A 20,119-nucleotide genomic window follows, 5' to 3' on the forward strand; every position below is an offset into this window, starting at 1 on the left:
AATCTGTCCCTCCAGCCCACCTATCATAAGTTGCTGTAGGCGTTTGCTATTCGTTGGTGTTGATAATGTGTCATTATCGAAATTATATATTTTTGTTTTCTTTTAAATGAGTGTGTGTGTAAACAGCTGTAACATTTAAAAGTTTTCCACTAAAAAACACTTGAAGAAGATGCAGGCTGACATCCAGCATTTTTCTGTAAGGCAAGAAAAGAAATTGAAAGTGCCCTTGAAAATTGTGCTAAATGTGTTGAAATGTAATCAAAAAAGTTTTGTTAAGTAATCATTGTTTTGATGAGGGTTAAAATTATACTATTGTAATTTAGCTATTTTCAGGATTTTATATGTAATCATTAGCTGATTTAATAAACTTTAAATATATTTTCCTTGTTGTAATTTAATTAAATAATTTTAACTAAAACTTTTTAGTTAATGACATTTCTATGGAATTTATTGCCAAATTTTGTTATTATGAGATAACTTTCCTTTTGAAATATTTAAAATTTTCTACTTTTAACTTAATTAATCTTCCAGGAAACTGCATATTTCTGAAAATTACTATTAAATGTATATACTTATATTGCATTTTTAATAAAAATTTAATTGGAATAAAAAACTTTTTTTAAACACGACTCTTACCTTTAATTTAGTTAACATTTTAATATTTTTACTTTTTGCATACTCCTTAATTAAAGACGCTTATGTGCTGGCTGTAAAAGGAACTAGAACATGATTTCTGAAGAAAAGAGCATGTGCTAAAATTTTGCTGAAATTAATTTTATTTATAAAAGTAAAAAATAATATAAATTACAGACAATTAAAAAGTTGTGTGAAGTAAAAAATTTTAAAAGCTTGTACAGTGGGCTTGAAGAAAATTTTTTGAAATTTTCTACAAAAAGACGTTCAATTATGTTCTTTAAAAACGAATATTTCTCTTTAAAATTTTCTATTAAACAATTAAGAATGTACAGTCGGGCAAGGCCGGCCATGTGATATCCTACACCAGTGCGTATGTCAAAAATGTGGTTTATTTTTTAATAAAAAAAAAAATCATTTTAGTTTTTTACCTTAACTTCGAAATATTTTAACAATTCATTGACAAAAAAAGAGATTTTCCAAAAGAGGAGTTATGTGGGGGCAAGGGTAAATATGTGTCTATCCTTATGCATTTTGGTAGAGGGATTATATAAAACCACGTTATGCCGATTTTTGTTGAGATACTAGAACATTTAACTTAATTATGAGCTCAAAAGCCCTATTCGGGGTGTACGGTTGTATGGAGGCTAGGCGAAATAATGTACCGATTATAACCATTTTCAATAGGCTTCGTCCCTGGGTGGAAAAAAGATTATGTGCCAAATTTCATCAAATTATCTCGAAAATTGCGACCTGTAGCGCTCGCAATAGGTGGAAAAAAGATTATGTGCCAAATTTCATCAAATTATCTCGAAAATTGCGACCTGTAGCGCTCGCAATAGGTTTACATGGTCACACAGACGGACAGACGGACAGACATACAAACAGACAGTGGGACATAGCTTAATCGACTCAGAAAGTGATTATGAGCCGACTGGTATACTTTAAATTTTATCGAAAATTTTCTATAAAAAGAAAATCTTTTTATTTTTATCGAAAATTTTCCATAAAATACATTTTTTATCGAATATTTACTATAAAAAGAAATTGTTTATCGAAAATTTACTATAAAAAGAAAATGTTTATCGAAAATTTACTATAAAAAGAAAATGTTTATCGAAAATTTACTATAAAAAGAAAATTTTTATCGAAAATTTTCTATAAACAGAAAATTTTTATCGAAAATTTTCTATAAACAGAAAATTTTTATCGAAAATTTTCTATAAACAGAAAATTTTTATCGAAAATTTTCTATAAACAGAAAATTTTTATCGAAAATTTTCTTAAAAAAGAAAAATTTTATCGAAAATTTTCTATAAAAAGAATATTTTTTTCGAATATTTTCTATAAAAAGAAAATTTTTATCGGAAATTTTTTATAAAAAGAAAATTTTTATCGAAAATTTTCTATAAAAAGAAATTTTTATCGAAAATTTTCTATAAAAAGATAATTTTTATCGAAAATTTTCTATAAAAAGAAAATTTTTATCGAAAATTTTCTATAAAAAGAAAATTTTTATCGAAAATTTTCTATAAAAAGAAAATTTTTATCGAAAATTTTCTATAAAAAGAAAATTTTTATCGAAAATTTTCTATAAAAAGAAAATTTTTATCGAAAATTTTCTATAAAAAGAAAATTTTTATCGAAAATTTTCTATAAAAAGAAAATTTTTATCGAAAATTTTCTATAAAAGAAATTTTATCGAAAATTTTCTATAAAAAGAAAATTTTTATCGAAAATTTTTATCGAAAATTTTCTATAAAAGAAAATTTTTATCGAAAATTTTCTATAAAAAGAAAATTTTCTATAAAAAGAAAATTTTTATCGAAAATTTTCTATAAAAAGAAAATTTTCTATAAAAAGAAAATTTTTATCGAAAATTTTCTATAAAAAGAAAACTTTATCGAAAATTTTCTATAAAAAGAAAACTTTATCGAAAATTTTCTATAAAAAAATTTAATCTAAAATTTTCTCGAAAAAATGGAATAATTTTTCGAAAATTTTTTATTGTAAAGAAAATTCGACGAAACTTTTTATAAAAAATGTAAGTGTATTTTCAACATTTTTATGTAATTTTTCCAGGTTTAAGTAAATTTTTTTATTTAATTCTTTTTTTATCCCCATAAAGTCATCAAAATGATAAACATGTGGTAATTTATTTGTATTAAAAGCGTTCCTGTTAAGGATTTACTATAAGCAGTGGTAATTTATGGGAATATACTAAAATACTTACTTATCTACTAACATTTAGTGTGTCATTAAAAAATGCTCATGTAATTTAAATTTATTTTTTTGCAAATTTTTACTCTAACGAAATGTAAAAGTTAAAATCTGTAGGCTGCCAATAACAAATTTCTGCTTTTAAATTAATTTAGCAAAAAAAAAAAAAAAAAAATCCACCAACACAAGAGTGTCATATTAATAAAAAATATTGCCCAAAAACTTTGTGTAAGAACAACAACCTTGAAAACCATTTATGCCAACAAAATAAAAATAAACTTTTTTTAACAAATTTTGTTTAGCTTCTTATAAAATGTTGAAGAAATTAAGGCAAAAGTAGTATAAATCAAATTTTGTATTTTATTAAATTTTATGTCAAAACATGTTAGCGCTGTTTTCCTACTGCTGCTAGTACTTTAATGTTGTGAATGAAAAAAAATCTTTTTTTAATTTTTTCCACATGTAAAATAATCATCATTATAAACATCCTGGCAACAGTAGACAAAAAAAAAAAACTCACATACTTATAAAATTACATACACATGTATGTTTGTTTGTATGTAATTGTACAATATTAAAACCAACATTTATTTACTCACATGTAAGTATATAAAAAAAAATCACATAAACATGTAAACATTTACGTGTTTTGTTGTACATAAGGTAATAATGCATGTTATAAATAAGTAGAGAATGCGTGTGAGTATGTATATGTAGGTATCACTGAGCAACTGTTTCACATTTAACAAATACACACTTACTTACATATTTATGCACTTAGGGTGCTCATGTTTTATGATATATTTTCATTTTATATGATTTTTTATCAAATTTTCTTTTATAGAAAACGTTCGTTAAGAATTTGTTTTTATAAAAACTTTTTGCTTCCTTCATATAGAAATTAATCAAATTTTCCATAAAATTTTTGATCCAGATTTCTTTTTATAGAAGATTTTCCATCAAATATTTCATTTACAGATTTTTTTTTAAATTTTTTAAAGAATTTTTGATTAAGTTCCCCTTTACAGAGAATTGATTAAATTTTATTTTTATAGAAAATTTAAAAAAAAAAAATTCTTGTTATAGATAATTTTCGATCAAATTTTCTATTTACAGAAAAATTTTAAATTTTTTTTTCTAATTTTCCATTTTTTTAAATAATTTTTTTATAAATTGTGAAAAAATTTTGGTCTCACCTAATTTAAATATTTAATATTCTTGCTTTAACACTGTTGTCATCACAGTACTGCGTAAAAAATTTGTGTTCTTGGTTTGAATTGTTTAAGTGTGGCTTCATAATTTGCAGTTTCACAGCTTGAGTATATGTGGAAGATATTTTTTATTTTACATTTTATTTTATTCAGTTTTCATTAGTTTTTTCCGTGCTTTTTCATGAAACAAACCTCTCAAGAGTGATGACAACGACAACATTATATTAGCACTAACATAAACAACTATACACTACTCATTTACTAAAAGACTAGCATAACTCAGAAAAAATAGCTTTTCTTAGAAAGACAGTTTGAATTAACAATAAAGAATCCTTTTTTATTAAGTTTTAAAGTACTAAACTAATTTTTCTTTAGACCGTAGACTAGACTGGACTGGATTGTAGATAAGCTTAAAGACTAGACTATAGACTAGACTAGACTAAAGACTAGACTGTAGATTAGCTTAAAGACTAGACTATAGACTATACTATAGACTAGACTAAAGACTAGACTATAGACTAGACTATAGAGTAGACTATAGATTAGACTATAGACTAGACTATAGACTAGACTAGACTAGACTATAGACTAGACTATAGACTAGACTATAGACTAGACTATAGACTAGACTAGACTATAGACTAGACTATAGACTAGACTATAGACTAGACTATAGACTAGACTATAGACTAGACTATAGACTAGACTATAGACTAGACTATAGACTAGACTATAGACTAGACTATAGACTAGACTATAGACTAGACTATAGACTAGACTATAGACTAGACTATAGACTAGACTATAGACTAGACTATAGACTAGACTATAGACTAGACTATAGACTAGACTATAGACTAGACTATAGACTAGACTATAGATAGACTAGACTATAGACTAGACTATAGACTAGACTATAGACTAGACTATAGACTAGACTATAGACTAGACTATAGACTAGACTATAGACTAGACTATAGACTAGACTATAGACTAGACTATAGACTAGACTATAGACTAGACTATAGACTAGACTATAGACTAGACTATAGACTAGACTATAGACTAGACTATAGACTAGACTATAGACTAGACTATAGACTAGACTATAGACTAGACTATAGACTAGACTATAGACTAGACTATAGACTAGACTATAGACTAGACTATAGACTAGACTATAGACTAGACTATAGACTAGACTATAGACTAGACTATAGACTAGACTATAGACTAGACTATAGACTAGACTATAGACTAGACTATAGACTAGACTATAGACTAGACTATAGACTATAGACTAGACTATAGACTATAGACTAGACTATAGACTATAGACTAGACTAGACTAGACTATGACTAGACTATAGACTAGACTATAGACTAGACTATAGACTAGACTATAGACTAGACTATAGACTAGACTATAGACTAGACTATAGACTAGACTATAGACTAGACTATAGACTAGACTATAGACTAGACTATAGACTAGACTATAGACTAGACTATAGACTAGACTATAGACTAGACTATAGACTAGACTATAGACTAGACTATAGACTAGACTATAGACTAGACTATAGACTAGACTATAGACTAGACTATAGACTAGACTATAGACTAGACTATAGACTAGACTATAGACTAGACTATAGACTAGACTATAGACTAGACTATAGACTAGACTATAGACTAGACTATAGACTAGACTATAGACTAGACTATAGACTAGACTATAGACTAGACTATGACTAGACTATAGACTAGACTATAGACTAGACTAGACTAGACTATATACTAGACTATAGACTAGACTATAGACTAGACTATAGACTAGACTATAGACTAGACTATAGACTAGACTATAGACTAGACTATAGACTAGACTATAGACTAGAACTATAGACTAGACTATAGACTAGACTATAGACTAGACTATAGACTAGACTATAGACTAGACTATAGACTAGACTATAGGACTAGACTATAGACTAGACTAATAGACTAGACTAATAGACTAGACTATAGACTAGACTATAGACTAGACTATAGACCTAGACTAGAGACTAGACTATAGACTAGACTAATAAGACTAGACTATAGACTAGACTATAGACTAGACTATAGACTAGACTATAGACTAGACTATAGACTAGACTATAGACTAGACTATAGACTAGACTATAGACTAGACTATAGACTAGACTATAGACTAGACTATAGACTAGACTTAGACTAGACTATAGACTAGACTATAGACTAGACTATAGACTAGACTAGACTAGACTATAGACTAGACTATAGACTAGACTATAGACTAGACTATAGACTAGACTATAGACTAGACTATAGACTAGACTAGAGACTAGACTATAGACTAGACTATAGACTAACTATAGACTATAGACTAGACTATAGACTAGACTATAGACTAGACTATAGACTAGACTATAGACTAGACTATAGACTAGACTATAGACTAGACTATAGACTAGACTATAGACTAGACTATAGACTAGACTATAGACTAGACTATAGACTAGACTATAGACTAGACTATAGACTAGACTATAGACTAGACTATAGACTAGACTATAGACTAGACTATAGACTAGACTATAGACTAGACTATAGACTAGACTATAGACTAGACTATAGACTAGACTATAGACTAGACTATAGACTAGACTATAGACTAGACTATAGACTAGACTATAGACTAGACTATAGACTAGACTATAGACTAGACTATAGACTAGACTATAGACTAGACTATAGACTAGACTATAGACTAGACTATAGACTAGACTATAGACTAGACTATAGACTAGACTATAGACTAGACTATAGACTAGACTATAGACTAGACTATAGACTAGACTATAGACTAGACTATAGACTAGACTATAGACTAGACTATAGACTAGACTATAGACTAGACTATAGACTAGACTATAGACTAGACTATAGACTAGACTATAGACTAGACTATAGACTAGACTATAGACTAGACTATAGACTAGACTATAGACTAGACTATAGACTAGACTATAGACTAGACTATAGACTAGACTATAGACTAGACTATAGACTAGACTATAGACTAGACTATAGACTAGACTATAGACTAGACTATAGACTAGACTATAGACTAGACTAGACTAGACTATAGACTAGACTATAGACTAGACTATAGACTAGACTATAGACTAGACTATAGACTAGACTATAGACTAGACTATAGACTAGACTATAGACTAGACTATAGACTAGACTATAGACTAGACTATAGACTAGACTATAGACTAGACTATAGACTAGACTATAGACTAAACTATAGACTAGACTCTACATAAAGTTTAATCCCAGAAACCAAATAAGGTACAAACAAGTAGACAGCCATATTGGAATGACTAGATCATCTTTTAATATTACAAGGACCCAGGATATACAAAATAATTTTTGATAGTGGGTGTAAAAAGCAATTGTGTACAAATTTCGTTAACAAATCTGTAGCCCCTAAATTAGTGTTGGCCTGTATTATTTATTTAAGGTCTTATTAAAAACATTTATCAAGGGTTTATACAACAAACTTTATATGAGAATTTAAATTTATTGACAATTATTCAGTTTAATTTGTAAATATTTAAAATACCCTTTAAGTGTACTTTCCTTTGATATAAGGACAAACAAAAAGGACGCTTAATTAAAAAATCACAAAAATTTGCAAATAAAACCTTAAAAAATTTTCCCTATTATTTATTTATTTAAACATAAACAGTAAAAGTACTTTTAAAACATTTATTTCATAATAAAGTTCATATTTCAATATTTTATTACATATTTCAAATAAAATGTTTAAATGTTTAGACAACATTTGTGACAAATAAAGAAACAGTTGGCCAAAAAAAGATTGAGTGTTGATTTTTAGTTTAAAAAGAAAAAGAAAGGAAAAAATAATTTCGTCCTTAAGGCAGTGTATAAAATTCATATCAGTCACACCAAACATAAAAATAAAAAGCAAAAAGGCAAAAAAAAAAAACATTTCTTGATTTTAACACATAAACTCGAAATGGCCAGAAAATATGTAATGAAAAAAAAATAATCTTAAGCAAACCCACAAATAAATGAAAGTGGGTAGATTGTTTGGGTTGGTTGTTTGGTGACTGAGCCAGTTCATGAATGTTTAAAATAAACGAATGAATGAAAGACTGAACATTTTATGTTGGTTGACGTTTAATGATAAAAACCATCTGCTGACGTCAAACATTAAACTAATGTCTTTAACAAAAATAATAACAACAAAAGACTCATAAAATAAAATAAGAAAAAAAACTAATGTTAAGTTTTCAGTAGTTGAAACAAAACAACAACAATGAAAAAAGATTGTTTCAAAAGTTGTTAAATAAATGGCAGGCCTGTTTTAAGGCAAAATAAAATAAGTACAAAACAACTTTTTCTTTAACGGTCTTTTAAAGAAGAAAAAATGTTTAGATATCATTCTATGTACATATCTTTACAAAAAAAATGTATATTGAAGTTTGAACAAAGAGAATCTATGAAAAGTAAAGAAAAAAATATTAAAACGGAAAAATATTTCAAGAACACATCTCATAAAATGAAATAGAAGAAATTTCATGATAAAAAAGAAAAAAAAAAATACTACAAAACGAAGAAGTCCTTACAAATGACATTCATTTATACGAATGATGGCATAAGAATATTGATGAACCTGAAGATATGGCTTACCTTAGACAATAAGAAATGTACAGTGGGATTGTAAGTGTATAATGTAAAGTAAAAATCAATAAAAAAAAAACTAATATTTAAAACATATAAGTTCTTAAAAAAGTACCGAGTGAAGAACGAAAAAGTACCAAAAAGTGTCCTTTTATAGGTTATCATTTACTCAGGGCTTTACTCCTTTAATTTTATGTTTCTAGGTTTAATATTATAGAAAATTCAAAAAGTACTTTTTCAAGAACGAGTTAGAACCAAAAAGTATCCTTTAATCATTTTTATCTCATTTACTCTGTACAAGCTTAATTTTATATTTCTGAGTTCAAAATTATAGAAAATTAAAAAAGGACCCTTTTGAAGAACGAAAATATTCCACAAAGTCCCCTCTTATAGGTTCAATATTATAGAAATGTAAAAAAGTACCAGTTAAAAAGTACCCATGGTAGTCCTTGGTAACAGATTAGCGTATTTAATTTTTCAAATGAAATTTTTGTAATTTTTTATTTTTCTCATCCCTGCTTAATTTCCCACACATAATTTTCCATCTCTGATTTTGCCAATAACAAAACATTAACAACACACAGCTTTATGTTGTTGTTTTTTTCTTTTTGTCAATGCATGCACAAAACTAAATTTGTTTTTATGAAATTTTAAGAGGTTGTCTCAGATTTTTGCTCATATCTCTCTTATTTATGGGGCGATTTTGCTGGTTTTAAATAGCGACCTTTTCGAAAGCATGTCCGATAGAAATATTGAAAATCCAGATCGCTTTGGAAACTTCTTTTGAAAACCTATTTTAACATACACACAGACGTTCCCCCCGGGGCATGTTTCTTTGATGAAAGACCCTCATCTTGGCGTAATGCAATCTCGGGGTAAAGAGGTCCTACCAGTACCTCTAGTCTGCTGGTACTACAAACTAGTGATGCCAATTCACTCCTCGAAATTTCCTTGGAATGATTTGAGATGGGGTCGGACCAGAGAATCACATAATCTGGTAATGCCAGTGGCCAGTTGCTCACAGGTCTTGTCTTGGCTGGTCAGTTGGTTAAGGTTCCTTCGGGATCTACATAGTGGTTGTGCTTTAAACCCAAATTCGCGGGAAGAGCAAGTTGCGGTTAAAAGACTCATGCACGGTGAAATCTATATTTCGGGATAAGTTCGGTGCCGTTGTCGAATACCATACAGATACCCCACAGAGGAGGAGACTAAGCGTTGTAAATGAGTTGCTGTTAATATGATACAGGATGAATGTAGGGGTATGCTGAACTCATCTCTTATGTTGTTCTCTTATGAGCGCGTCGTATAAATGACAAGTGTGAAGGGTTGAATGGTGATGAATGAAAGGTATCTTATACAAGTGATACCATTGAATTTTCCTTGTCCAGGTATATTCAGAGTAAACTCTGTTCATACCAGATTTCTTACAGTATGCCTGTGTTAGTGATAACAAAATTTATTTGATGGATTGATACTTCGGTCTACCGGTTACTTATCAAGATGCTGTTGCCGACTCAACAGACACCATCCCATCTGGGTGGTTGTAAACGGACGTGATGTTTTTGCATCTCGGAATTTAAGCAAAGTTGCAGCAATGGTCAGAGATTTTATAGCTCAAGTACTTGAGAAAAGTTCACGTATACTGGACCGGGAATTCCATATACATAAATTGTTACTGTAATTGTTAGAAATACAATGGGTCGGCGGTGAGTCGTCGCAAAAGCTCACCCAGTGGTTTAAAAAGACCATCGTGAAATAGGCCAACAGGGCAGGTGTTCACGTACAGACGACTTCAATACACACAGACGGACATGCCTTAAACAACTCCGCTATCTATAGAATCCCAGATTATTTGTACAGAAATTTATATTATAGAAATTACAAAATGGCCATACTTCAATATATACGATATAATCATTTTCTCAGTCGATTAAGCCATTTGATAAGAGTAATACTTTTGGCCCCCTATTGATTTTTGTTGAAATCGATTCCTCACTTAGCTTCCAAACTACCGAAACCTCCGATTTGGGCTTTTTAGCTCAAACATTTTTTTTAATATGTATCTTTGCAAAAAAAATTAAGACTTTTAGGAATACTATCTGAACACTCATGCATATAATTACTTACATATCCCATAGTCCCACTGTTTCTCATCACGATATGTTACTGCTACAGCCTATTCTTTTATCCTAAAGGAAAACTATAACACATATATAAAGGACAAGAACTGTGAGTGTGTGTGAGTGTATGTGAATGCATTAAAAATGCCATACACGTCAACAATATAACAGAATTACCTCAAACATCATCACAACCAAAAAAAAAAACCCATGGCAATAACACACATTTCAAGCCCTGCAGTTCGGAATGAATTCGCGAAACTATTGACATTATCTCATCTCTTTTTTTAGAATTAGACGAAATTTAATTTATTACGATTATAAATAGATATTGAATTATGTAAAGTTGAAAGTGCAGTACTCATGCTAAGTGTAACTGAAGAACGTAGGAGCATTTTTAAATAATGAAAATCAGGGGCGGATTTAAAGCTCTCGAAAAATACGGTAACGATGTGTGCTGCTGTGAGAGAAATAGAGAGTGTATAAGAAATTCCATATTATCTGCTGTTTGACTTCCTTCATTTCACTTTAAAACTACCCTTTAACATGTTGATAAGTTTATCATGTCGTTTGTAGGTTACACAATGTTCTTTGAAACTATATTAAGTCTATGTCGGTAACTAAATTTCTTGTATATCTTTTGAAAATAAAGAAGGGTAATGGCTGATATCTGGTCAGTTTATATACTTATATATTTAAAAATATTTTACTTTTTGGAAGGGTATTCTGAAAGAAGATCTAAAATACTTTTCATCGTTGATACTCTTACCAACAAGGACCTTTATAACTGTTTGTATTCAAAGTAGGAAGAAGGGTATCTAAGATTCGCCTCAAATCTATACATTACTCTTATTTGTTTTCTATTGTATACATACTTGTGTTTGTATAGTATATACGCCTAAAGGAATCAAACGACACGCATGAATGCAAAATTGATATGACAATGTTTTTTTCACGCTGCTTTTAACATCGTTAAGGGAGCTGATAGATAAATTCTGCATAAATAAATTTAACACAACAATTTCGTGAAAAAAAATTACGAAAAATCAAGTAGTTGGGGGGTTGGTTTAACATTTCTTTAACATTTTCCACAAAACTGTTAGAAGTAAAATGTTGCTGATGGAACATTTCCTTGTAGAATTGTTTTCAAAATTTATTAGATAAAGTAGAATTTAATAAAAGGAAATATTTGAGAAACATTTTGAATGTAAGTACTTTAAATTTTCAACTTAAAAATTTAGTGTATATTTGGGAAACAATTAAGGATTTATATCAGGTTTAAAGAAGAAATAAATTATGAGAATTAAGGGAAAAATATCGTTAGGAATAATATTATAACTTTAAAGTGTACTTCCTCAAAATTTTTTGTTGTTGTTGCTATGATATGCAAACATAGTTACAATAGCTGCCACACGAAAATTCCTTACAATTGCCCTTTAAGACAGATAATCCAATGAAGACTTGACATTATTATAGACTGTAGAAGTTATTTATATTCTGAAACCCTATAAATAATGGATTCAATTAAGCTATGTCTGTGTTTCTTATCATCTGTGAAAAACAATTTTATGAAATCCTCAGATATCTTTGGTATCTCAATCTCCAATAATTTTACCACTCATGCTTTTGAGAATTTTCTGTTAAAAGTTAGTAAAATCGTTCTATAAATAACGGAGGTATGAGCAAAATTTCGAAACAATCCATGAACATATTGACCAAAAATATCTATGTTTGTCATTATATTTATATATATCAAAAAACAATGAAAACAACAACATACAGCTTCATTGATATACTCTACACCTTCTTATTTTCTGATCCGATTTAGCTTTGTCCGTCCGTCCATCCGCCTGTCTGTCTGCCTGTCTGTCTGTCTGTCTGTCTGTCTGTCTGTCTGTTTGTTTGTTTGTTTGTCTGTCTGTCCATGTAAACCACTAGTCGCAATTTTGGAGATAATTTAATGAAATTTGGTAAAATTGGTTTATTATTTCACCTAGCCCTCATACTAATTCATATAAGCTGTCTTATGTTCAAGCAAATACATATCTTCATATTGAATACATTTTAAAATTCAAATCCTAAACATCCTTAACACTTGTGGTTACCTTAATTAAAACCTGTATCATTTTAAAAATCAATCAATGTAAAACTTAAATTTATCTCCCCCTAAGAAATTTAAATAAAACAGTCCCTAGAAAATATTCAATTTTAATTTTTATGCTAAAACTATTTTCTTTTCATTAAAAACATCATTTACAATTTCAATTTATCTAGCAATTACATTTTCAACAAGCAATTAAGTATTATTCTTAACATTTTTTTTTTCAAAATAAAATAAAACAAATTTATAAACCAATTTTAAGCCATAGTTACAGACACACACACACACAAAATAAAGCATCATGTTTGTATTATCACATCAGAAGGTTTTTATTTTCTTATACAAACCATTCTCAACCATTTAACCTCTTTTTTGTAGTGGTAATTGTTGTTGTGTTATACAACAATTGATTTGCAACAACAATTTAGAACAAATAAAAAAAAAAGAAAACCCTGATAGTCACACTTAATAGAAACGATGAGAGAAAGGACCCTTTTTAGTAGAACACACACAAATACTGTCTTAAATACTTAAGTTTTTTAGATTTTAAATCTTTTATAAACATGTCTATCTCTATTTTCTATAGTGTGTATGTATGTAAGATATTAAAATACATACATATGTATGTATGTACATTAGAGTGTCCGGAGGAACTGCCTTTTTAAGAACATGAGTAAATATAAAATATGTTACATTTTTTAAGCTATCTTCTTAGAATGAATCTGAAACAATTAGTGGATCAGGATTTTCAATTGTACAGATTTTCGCTAGTAGAGAACTGAAGCCTCTTTCAAAAAATATTTTTTATTTTTCTTTAATTTAGTACTTTAGTACTCATCGCTTGAGAGGAATTCCTATTTCATGTGTCGAAAGAAGCATTCAAGTGTCAAGGTTTTCTTAAAAGGTGTAAGACATACTTCACTCCCTCTGACCACCTTACTATCTAGACCACCTATATCCGACCTAAAATGGAGTTCATACTCTCATGTATGCGCTGGCTCTTCAAAGTCTATTTTGGGACTATTCGACCGTGTACAGAAGGGGGCGAAGATACTTATCGGTGACAGTAGGGTATCCACTCGATTGATTCACTGGAGCATCATCGCAGTGTGGTGTGCGTTATTATATACTATGATGGAATGTATTCTTATGAAACACACGTAACAGACGTCATTTAGCAAAAGCACACCCGTTTGTGGTCAATTGGCCAGTGGATCGCACAATGCACTACAGAGAGAATACCTTCTTTAGTCGTGCTGTCCGTATGTCTGTCTTTCCCATCGCTTTCTGCCCCTCTATCCTCCCTGCCATAACCTATTTTCAGGCTCCAACACAATGCACTGCATGAGTGCTAGCACTCATCCCCTGAGTGCTCGCCCTAATAAAAAAATTTCCATGGGACACCCTAATATACATGTGTATGTACATATACATATACGAAAAGCATAAAATATTAAATACTATTGTTAATACGTCTTTGCCCAATACATTGTTTAGTTGTCTACTCCCCCTCTTTCTTTCTCGGAACTAAATTATATTGTACATAAAGAAAACTATAAAACAAATATTATATCAAATCAGAGTTAAACAACCATAGGAACGGAAGCAATCAATCAGTTTTTTTTTATTTCAAAAATATATTGATAGAAATGTTGAGAATTTATTTTTTTTTATAAATACATGGATTATAAGTATTGGAAGCTGAGCTATTTATACCCTTAACACTCTACAGGGGAGGCTATTATGCGTTTGTGTTGATGTTTAACTTTAAATTATGTCAAATGGCTCATATCCACTCTCAGGGTTGATTAAAGTTGCAATTAAAATAATTTGGTAAACAAGTTACTTTTCGTTCAAGGACGAACCCTATCCCATACAACTGTCCCTCCGATTTCATAAATATATATTTTTAGTATCGATAATAGGCAAGTTGTGCAACTTTGATTTAAGTACCCAGAAATCTTGTAGCAATAACTTCTGCACATTTTGAATTTTCCGAATTTTTACTTTGTCTTATGACCAAAAATGAACTTAATTTTATTGAATTGTCTAAAGTAAACCCGATCTGCAGTTTATATATGGGAAGCTCAGTTAACGATTCTGAGATATTATTATACAAGGTGAGAAAAAGGTCATTATATTATGTGTTACAGTTATCAGTATAAACCTAAGTTACCCCCTGTTCACAATGGTGGTGCAACAATGAAATACAAATAAACAAAATAAATGAAAACAAAACTAAAATCATTCATTCATGCAGCTATGGGTGATACATAATGAATGAAATTCATAATATATATATATTAGGGTGGCCCCCAATTGCTGATGTTTCCGACGAAAATGAATATTTAGTTCATTCTATGATACCTTTACTGAAATGTATTGTTCTGACGTTAAAGTTGTACTTTTTATCAGCTGAATCAACGTATAAAAAGGTTCATTTACTTACAAAGAAACTATATATAATGTTCGATTGCAAATGTGTATTGAATAAGTATTTCATTTTTCAGGCTCATATCTTGCAAACCTTTCGGAATTTTGATTTATTCTCTGAGGCAAAGTTGTAGCTCTTGTCATAAAGAACAAAAACTTCATTTGCAAGATCAAAATCGCAAAAAAAAAACAAAAAAAAACAAAAAAATTTTACGTGTTAAATAAAATATTTCAAGTGCCTTCAGGGCGTATACTTAATATTTGTAATATGAATAAATCATTAACACGTATACGTACAGCTGTCGTTGATAAAATCAGTGCAATTTCACCACTTGAAATGTAACAACAAGTAGGAATGTATAGTCGAACATGGCCGCCAGATGATACCCTATGCCAGTCCTATTCGGGGCTTCGGTTGTGTGTGGAAATAATATACCGATTTCAAACATCTTCAAGGCTTCGTCCATGGGTCAAAAGAATTTCATCAAATTATCTTGAAAATTACGACCTGTAGCGTGTGCACCAGGTTTACAAATAGACGGACGAACGGACATAGCCTTACGACTCAGAAAGTGATTCTGATCCAATTGGTATACTTTAAGATGGGTGCAGGACCAACATTTTTTTAAGTTACAAACATCAGCACAAACGCATAATACCCTCCCCACTATAGTGGTGTTAGGTATAAAAAATTAGGAATCATGCAAAAAGATTGACAGACAGGTCCCCTATTTTGGCTTGAAATTTAATTATAATTAAACCGTTAAATCGAATACTTTGTCAAATGTTTTGGACAGGTATAGATATCTGAAACTATCAAGTACAAAAACAGCTCCTCGAACTACAGGGTCGTTTTGTTGTTGTTATTTTCATCATATAAGTATTATGATGCTTTTAAAGATATCCTTCAAGTTGCCTTGTGAGCTCATTATGCCTTTGTAAAAACGAGTCTGGGCAACTACAACAACAATAAAAGCTGGAAATAATAGTAGCAGCTACAAATACAAACACTTGCCACAATAATAACAGAAACAACAAGCAGAAAAATAAAACTAAAGAATGGGGAAAAATGAATAAAGTTAAGTTTTCTTTTTGTCTTATTATCACGATTGTATAACCTAAAGAACCTTATAAAAATATCTACTTACTTATACATGCACAGAAAAAACAACACAGATAGTAACACATTTAACTAGTAAGCCTATAAATATGCAATCTTTTGTAATATATGTATATATATAAATTTCATAGATGTATTGTTGTCTAATATTAAAGATAGGACTAAAATGGAAAATTATTATAGAACCGAAAATAGGATATTTTATATATTTTGCTCGTATCTTTATAAATTAAAATCTAAATAAATTGTATTGCAAGGAAACATATAACTACAATAGAAAGACTCAGAGAAAAATTTCTTTGTTGTACACTTTTGAAAATTAAATGATATTAAGATTTTGTTAAAAACAACTAAAGGAAGGTCCAGCTCCCAAACGACCATCAATATGACCAAAACATGATGAGAATTATAGAAAAAGGTAAATTTTTGGAAAAGGAAGGGAGAGTCAGTCTAATGTATAACTGGAAAAAAAGGTCCAGTTACGTAGTCTACATAAAGTACCATTTTCAAAAGGATATAAAATGCAAAAGAAAATTCCAATAAAAATAAATTTAAAATACAAGTTAAATAAATTAACTTTTGTTTTCTGTACAACATCTTTGTCTCTGTCTAAGTGTATGTTTAACAATTGAAATTAATTTTTAACCCTAGAGACCCGAAAAGTTTTATTTCAAAAAAGTTAAATTGTAATAAAAATTTAATTTCTTAGTTTATACACAATGGAAATATGTTGCAGTTATAAATATTTGATACTGTATTCATTTTGAGGTAATTTCGAAAGTTGTATCTTAATTATTTAATATTTATTACAATTATATAAAACATATTTAAGTTATGAGGATTTATTTAAATATAAAAATATTCCTTGTATGCATTGTTTTGTTTTTGTTATGTTTTATAAAAGAGGACTTTGGAATTTTATAAATTTTCCGTATTTTCTAAATCAAATTTCTATATTTTTTAGAATTAATACTCATAGAAAAATACACAATTGCAGCAAGCATGTCCGAGTACATATTTAAAGCAACTCGGAAAACATTTCCAATTTCAGCTATGGGGTCCCTGTTAAAAAAAGTAAACTTTTTTTATTACTAATGCAAACAATATATTTGCAATACAAATACAATCAGACAAACTCGAAAAAAAACACGTGCAACATGTATGTGAACGGAAATTGTAATATTAAATGCTTTTCCTGCAGAAATAATTAGACTTCCGTTCAATAAAGAAAAAAAAGAGCAAAATAGCAATAATAAAGTATATCAACAAATACATTTGCAAATACACAGACACACAGAAATGGACAGACATTAATACAAATGCAGGCAAAGTATTTGAAATAAAATCAACATTATGTTAAAAAAAACTTTACAATAATGAAACTAATTTGTATGAGAAAATAGTAAAAACTTAGCAAGGGAAACTTTTGGCATCGTAGAACAATGTAAAATAAAGCAAATCAAGAAGTTTCTTAGGTGAAATTATTTTTTATGGGGCAATGTGATTTTTCCTAAAAATAAGCCAAATAATTTGTCCAAATACTTTAATAATATAGTCGTATGTTTGTTTGAATTTTAAGGTTTTCAAATAAAAAAATTTGTTAACCTATTAACTGGTTATGTTGTATGTGTACGGATTTTTATAAACTTTATAATGTCATACAAAGCCTCTTTCAAAAACCTTGCTTAAATTTATAGGAACCTAGGTTTTGTCTGAAAAGTAAATCACATTTCTTATTTATGATTGGTTTAAGGTGGGCCATGTCCTATTATACTATCTTACTTGTATAGGTATTTGGTTAGTTAGTTAGGTTAGTTAGTTAGTTAGTTAGTTAGTTAGTTAGTTAGTTAGTTAGTCAGTTAGTTAGTTAGTTAGTTAGTTAGTTAGTTAGTTAGTTAGTTAGTCAGTCAGTCAGTTAGTTAGTTAGTTAGTTAGTTAGTTAGTTAGTTAGTAGTTAGTTAGTTAGTTAGTTAGTTAGTTAGTTAGTTAGTTAGTTAGTTAGTTAGTTAGTTAGTTAGTTAGTTAGTTAGTTAGTTAGTTAGTTAGTTAGTTAGTTAGTTAGTTAGTTAGTTAGTTAGTTAGTTAGTTAGTTAGTTAGTTAGTTAGTTAGTTAGTTAGTTAGTTAGTTAGTTAGTTAGTTAGTTAGTTAGTTAGTTAGTTAGTTAGTTAGTTAGTTAGTAGTTAGTTAGTTAGTTAGTTAGTTAGTTAGTTAGTTAGTTAGTTAGTTAGTTAGTTAGTTAGTTAGTTAGTTAGTTAGTAGTTAGTTAGTTAGTTAGTTAGTTAGTTAGTTAGTTAGTTAGTTAGTTAGTTAGTTAGTAGTTAGTTAGTTAGTTAGTTAGTTAGTTAGTTAGTTAGTTAGTTAGTTAGTAGTTAGTTAGTTAGTTAGTTAGTTAGTTAGTTAGTTAGTTAGTTAGTTAGTTAGTTAGTTAGTTAGTTAGTTAGTTAGTTAGTTAGTTAGTTAGTTAGTTAGTTAGTAGTTAGTTAGTTAGTTAGTTAGTAGTTAGTTAGTTAGTTAGTTAGTTAGTTAGTTAGTTAGTTAGTTAGTTAGTTAGTTAGTTAGTTAGTTAGTTAGTTAGTTAGTTAGTTAGTTAGTTAGTTAGTTAGTTAGTTAGTTAGTTAGTTAGTTAGTTAGTTAGTTAGTAGTTAGTTAGTTAGTTAGTTAGTTAGTTAGTTAGTTAGTTAGTTAGTTAGTTAGTTAGTTAGTTAGTTAGTTAGTTAGTTAGTTAGTTAGTTAGTTAGTTAGTTAGTTAGTTAGTTAGTTAGTTAGTTAGTTAGTAGTTAGTTAGTTAGTTAGTTAGTTAGTTAGTTAGTAGTAGTTAGTTAGTTAGTTAGTAGTTAGTTAGTTAGTTAGTTAGTTAGTTAGTTAGTTAGTTAGTTAGTTAGTTAGTTAGTTAGTAGTTAGTAGTAGTTAGTTAGTTAGTAGTTAGTTAGTTAGTTAGTAGTAGTTAGTTAGTTAGTTAGTAGTTAGTTAGTTAGTTAGTTAGTTAGTTAGTAGTTAGTTAGTTAGTTAGTTAGTTTAGTTAGTAGTAGTTTAGTTAGTTAGTTAGTAGTTAGTTAGTTTAGTTAGTTAGTTAGTTAGTTAGTTAGTAGTTAGTTAGTAGTTAGTTAGTTAGTTAGTAGTTAGTAGTTAGTTAGTTAGTTAGTAGTTAGTTAGTTAGTTAGTTAGTTAGTTAGTTAGTTTTCGTCCTGTATTCCTAAACAACTACACTTTGTTCATTTCTGTACTCCTGCTATATAAATATGTCTATATGTATGTATTAATGCTCTGCCTGTGCATATGTATGTGTGTGTCTTATTAAGGATTTATGTTTGACTTCCATTTATCCCTTTTTCTTCCTCTTATCTAATAGCATTTTGTCTTGCCTTTTCCTTGTTTATATTGTTTGTATAGAGAAATGTTTGAAGAGTAAAACGAAAGAGGGTGGACACAAGGAAATGAAATTGTTTAGGCTGGTATTTCAAATCGTTTTATTGACAAGTGTTATTAATCCGATTGTCAAATGGTACAATTTCACAATTTACATGAATAACAAACACT

General features: G+C 29.0%; 1 protein-coding gene across 5 annotated transcripts in view; it reads left to right on the plus strand.

The window, feature by feature from the left end:
• Positions 1-20,119, plus strand: part of LOC119605342 — a 105,460-nt gene that overhangs the window by 59,850 nt on the left and 25,491 nt on the right. The gene's annotated exons all lie outside the window — the stretch shown is intronic.

Source organism: Lucilia sericata, unplaced genomic scaffold (genome assembly GCF_015586225.1).
Source record: "Lucilia sericata isolate MDLA Ls3-8-SP2 unplaced genomic scaffold, ASM1558622v1 Contig000477F_arrow, whole genome shotgun sequence".
Classification (NCBI taxonomy): Eukaryota; Metazoa; Arthropoda; class Insecta; order Diptera; family Calliphoridae; genus Lucilia; species Lucilia sericata.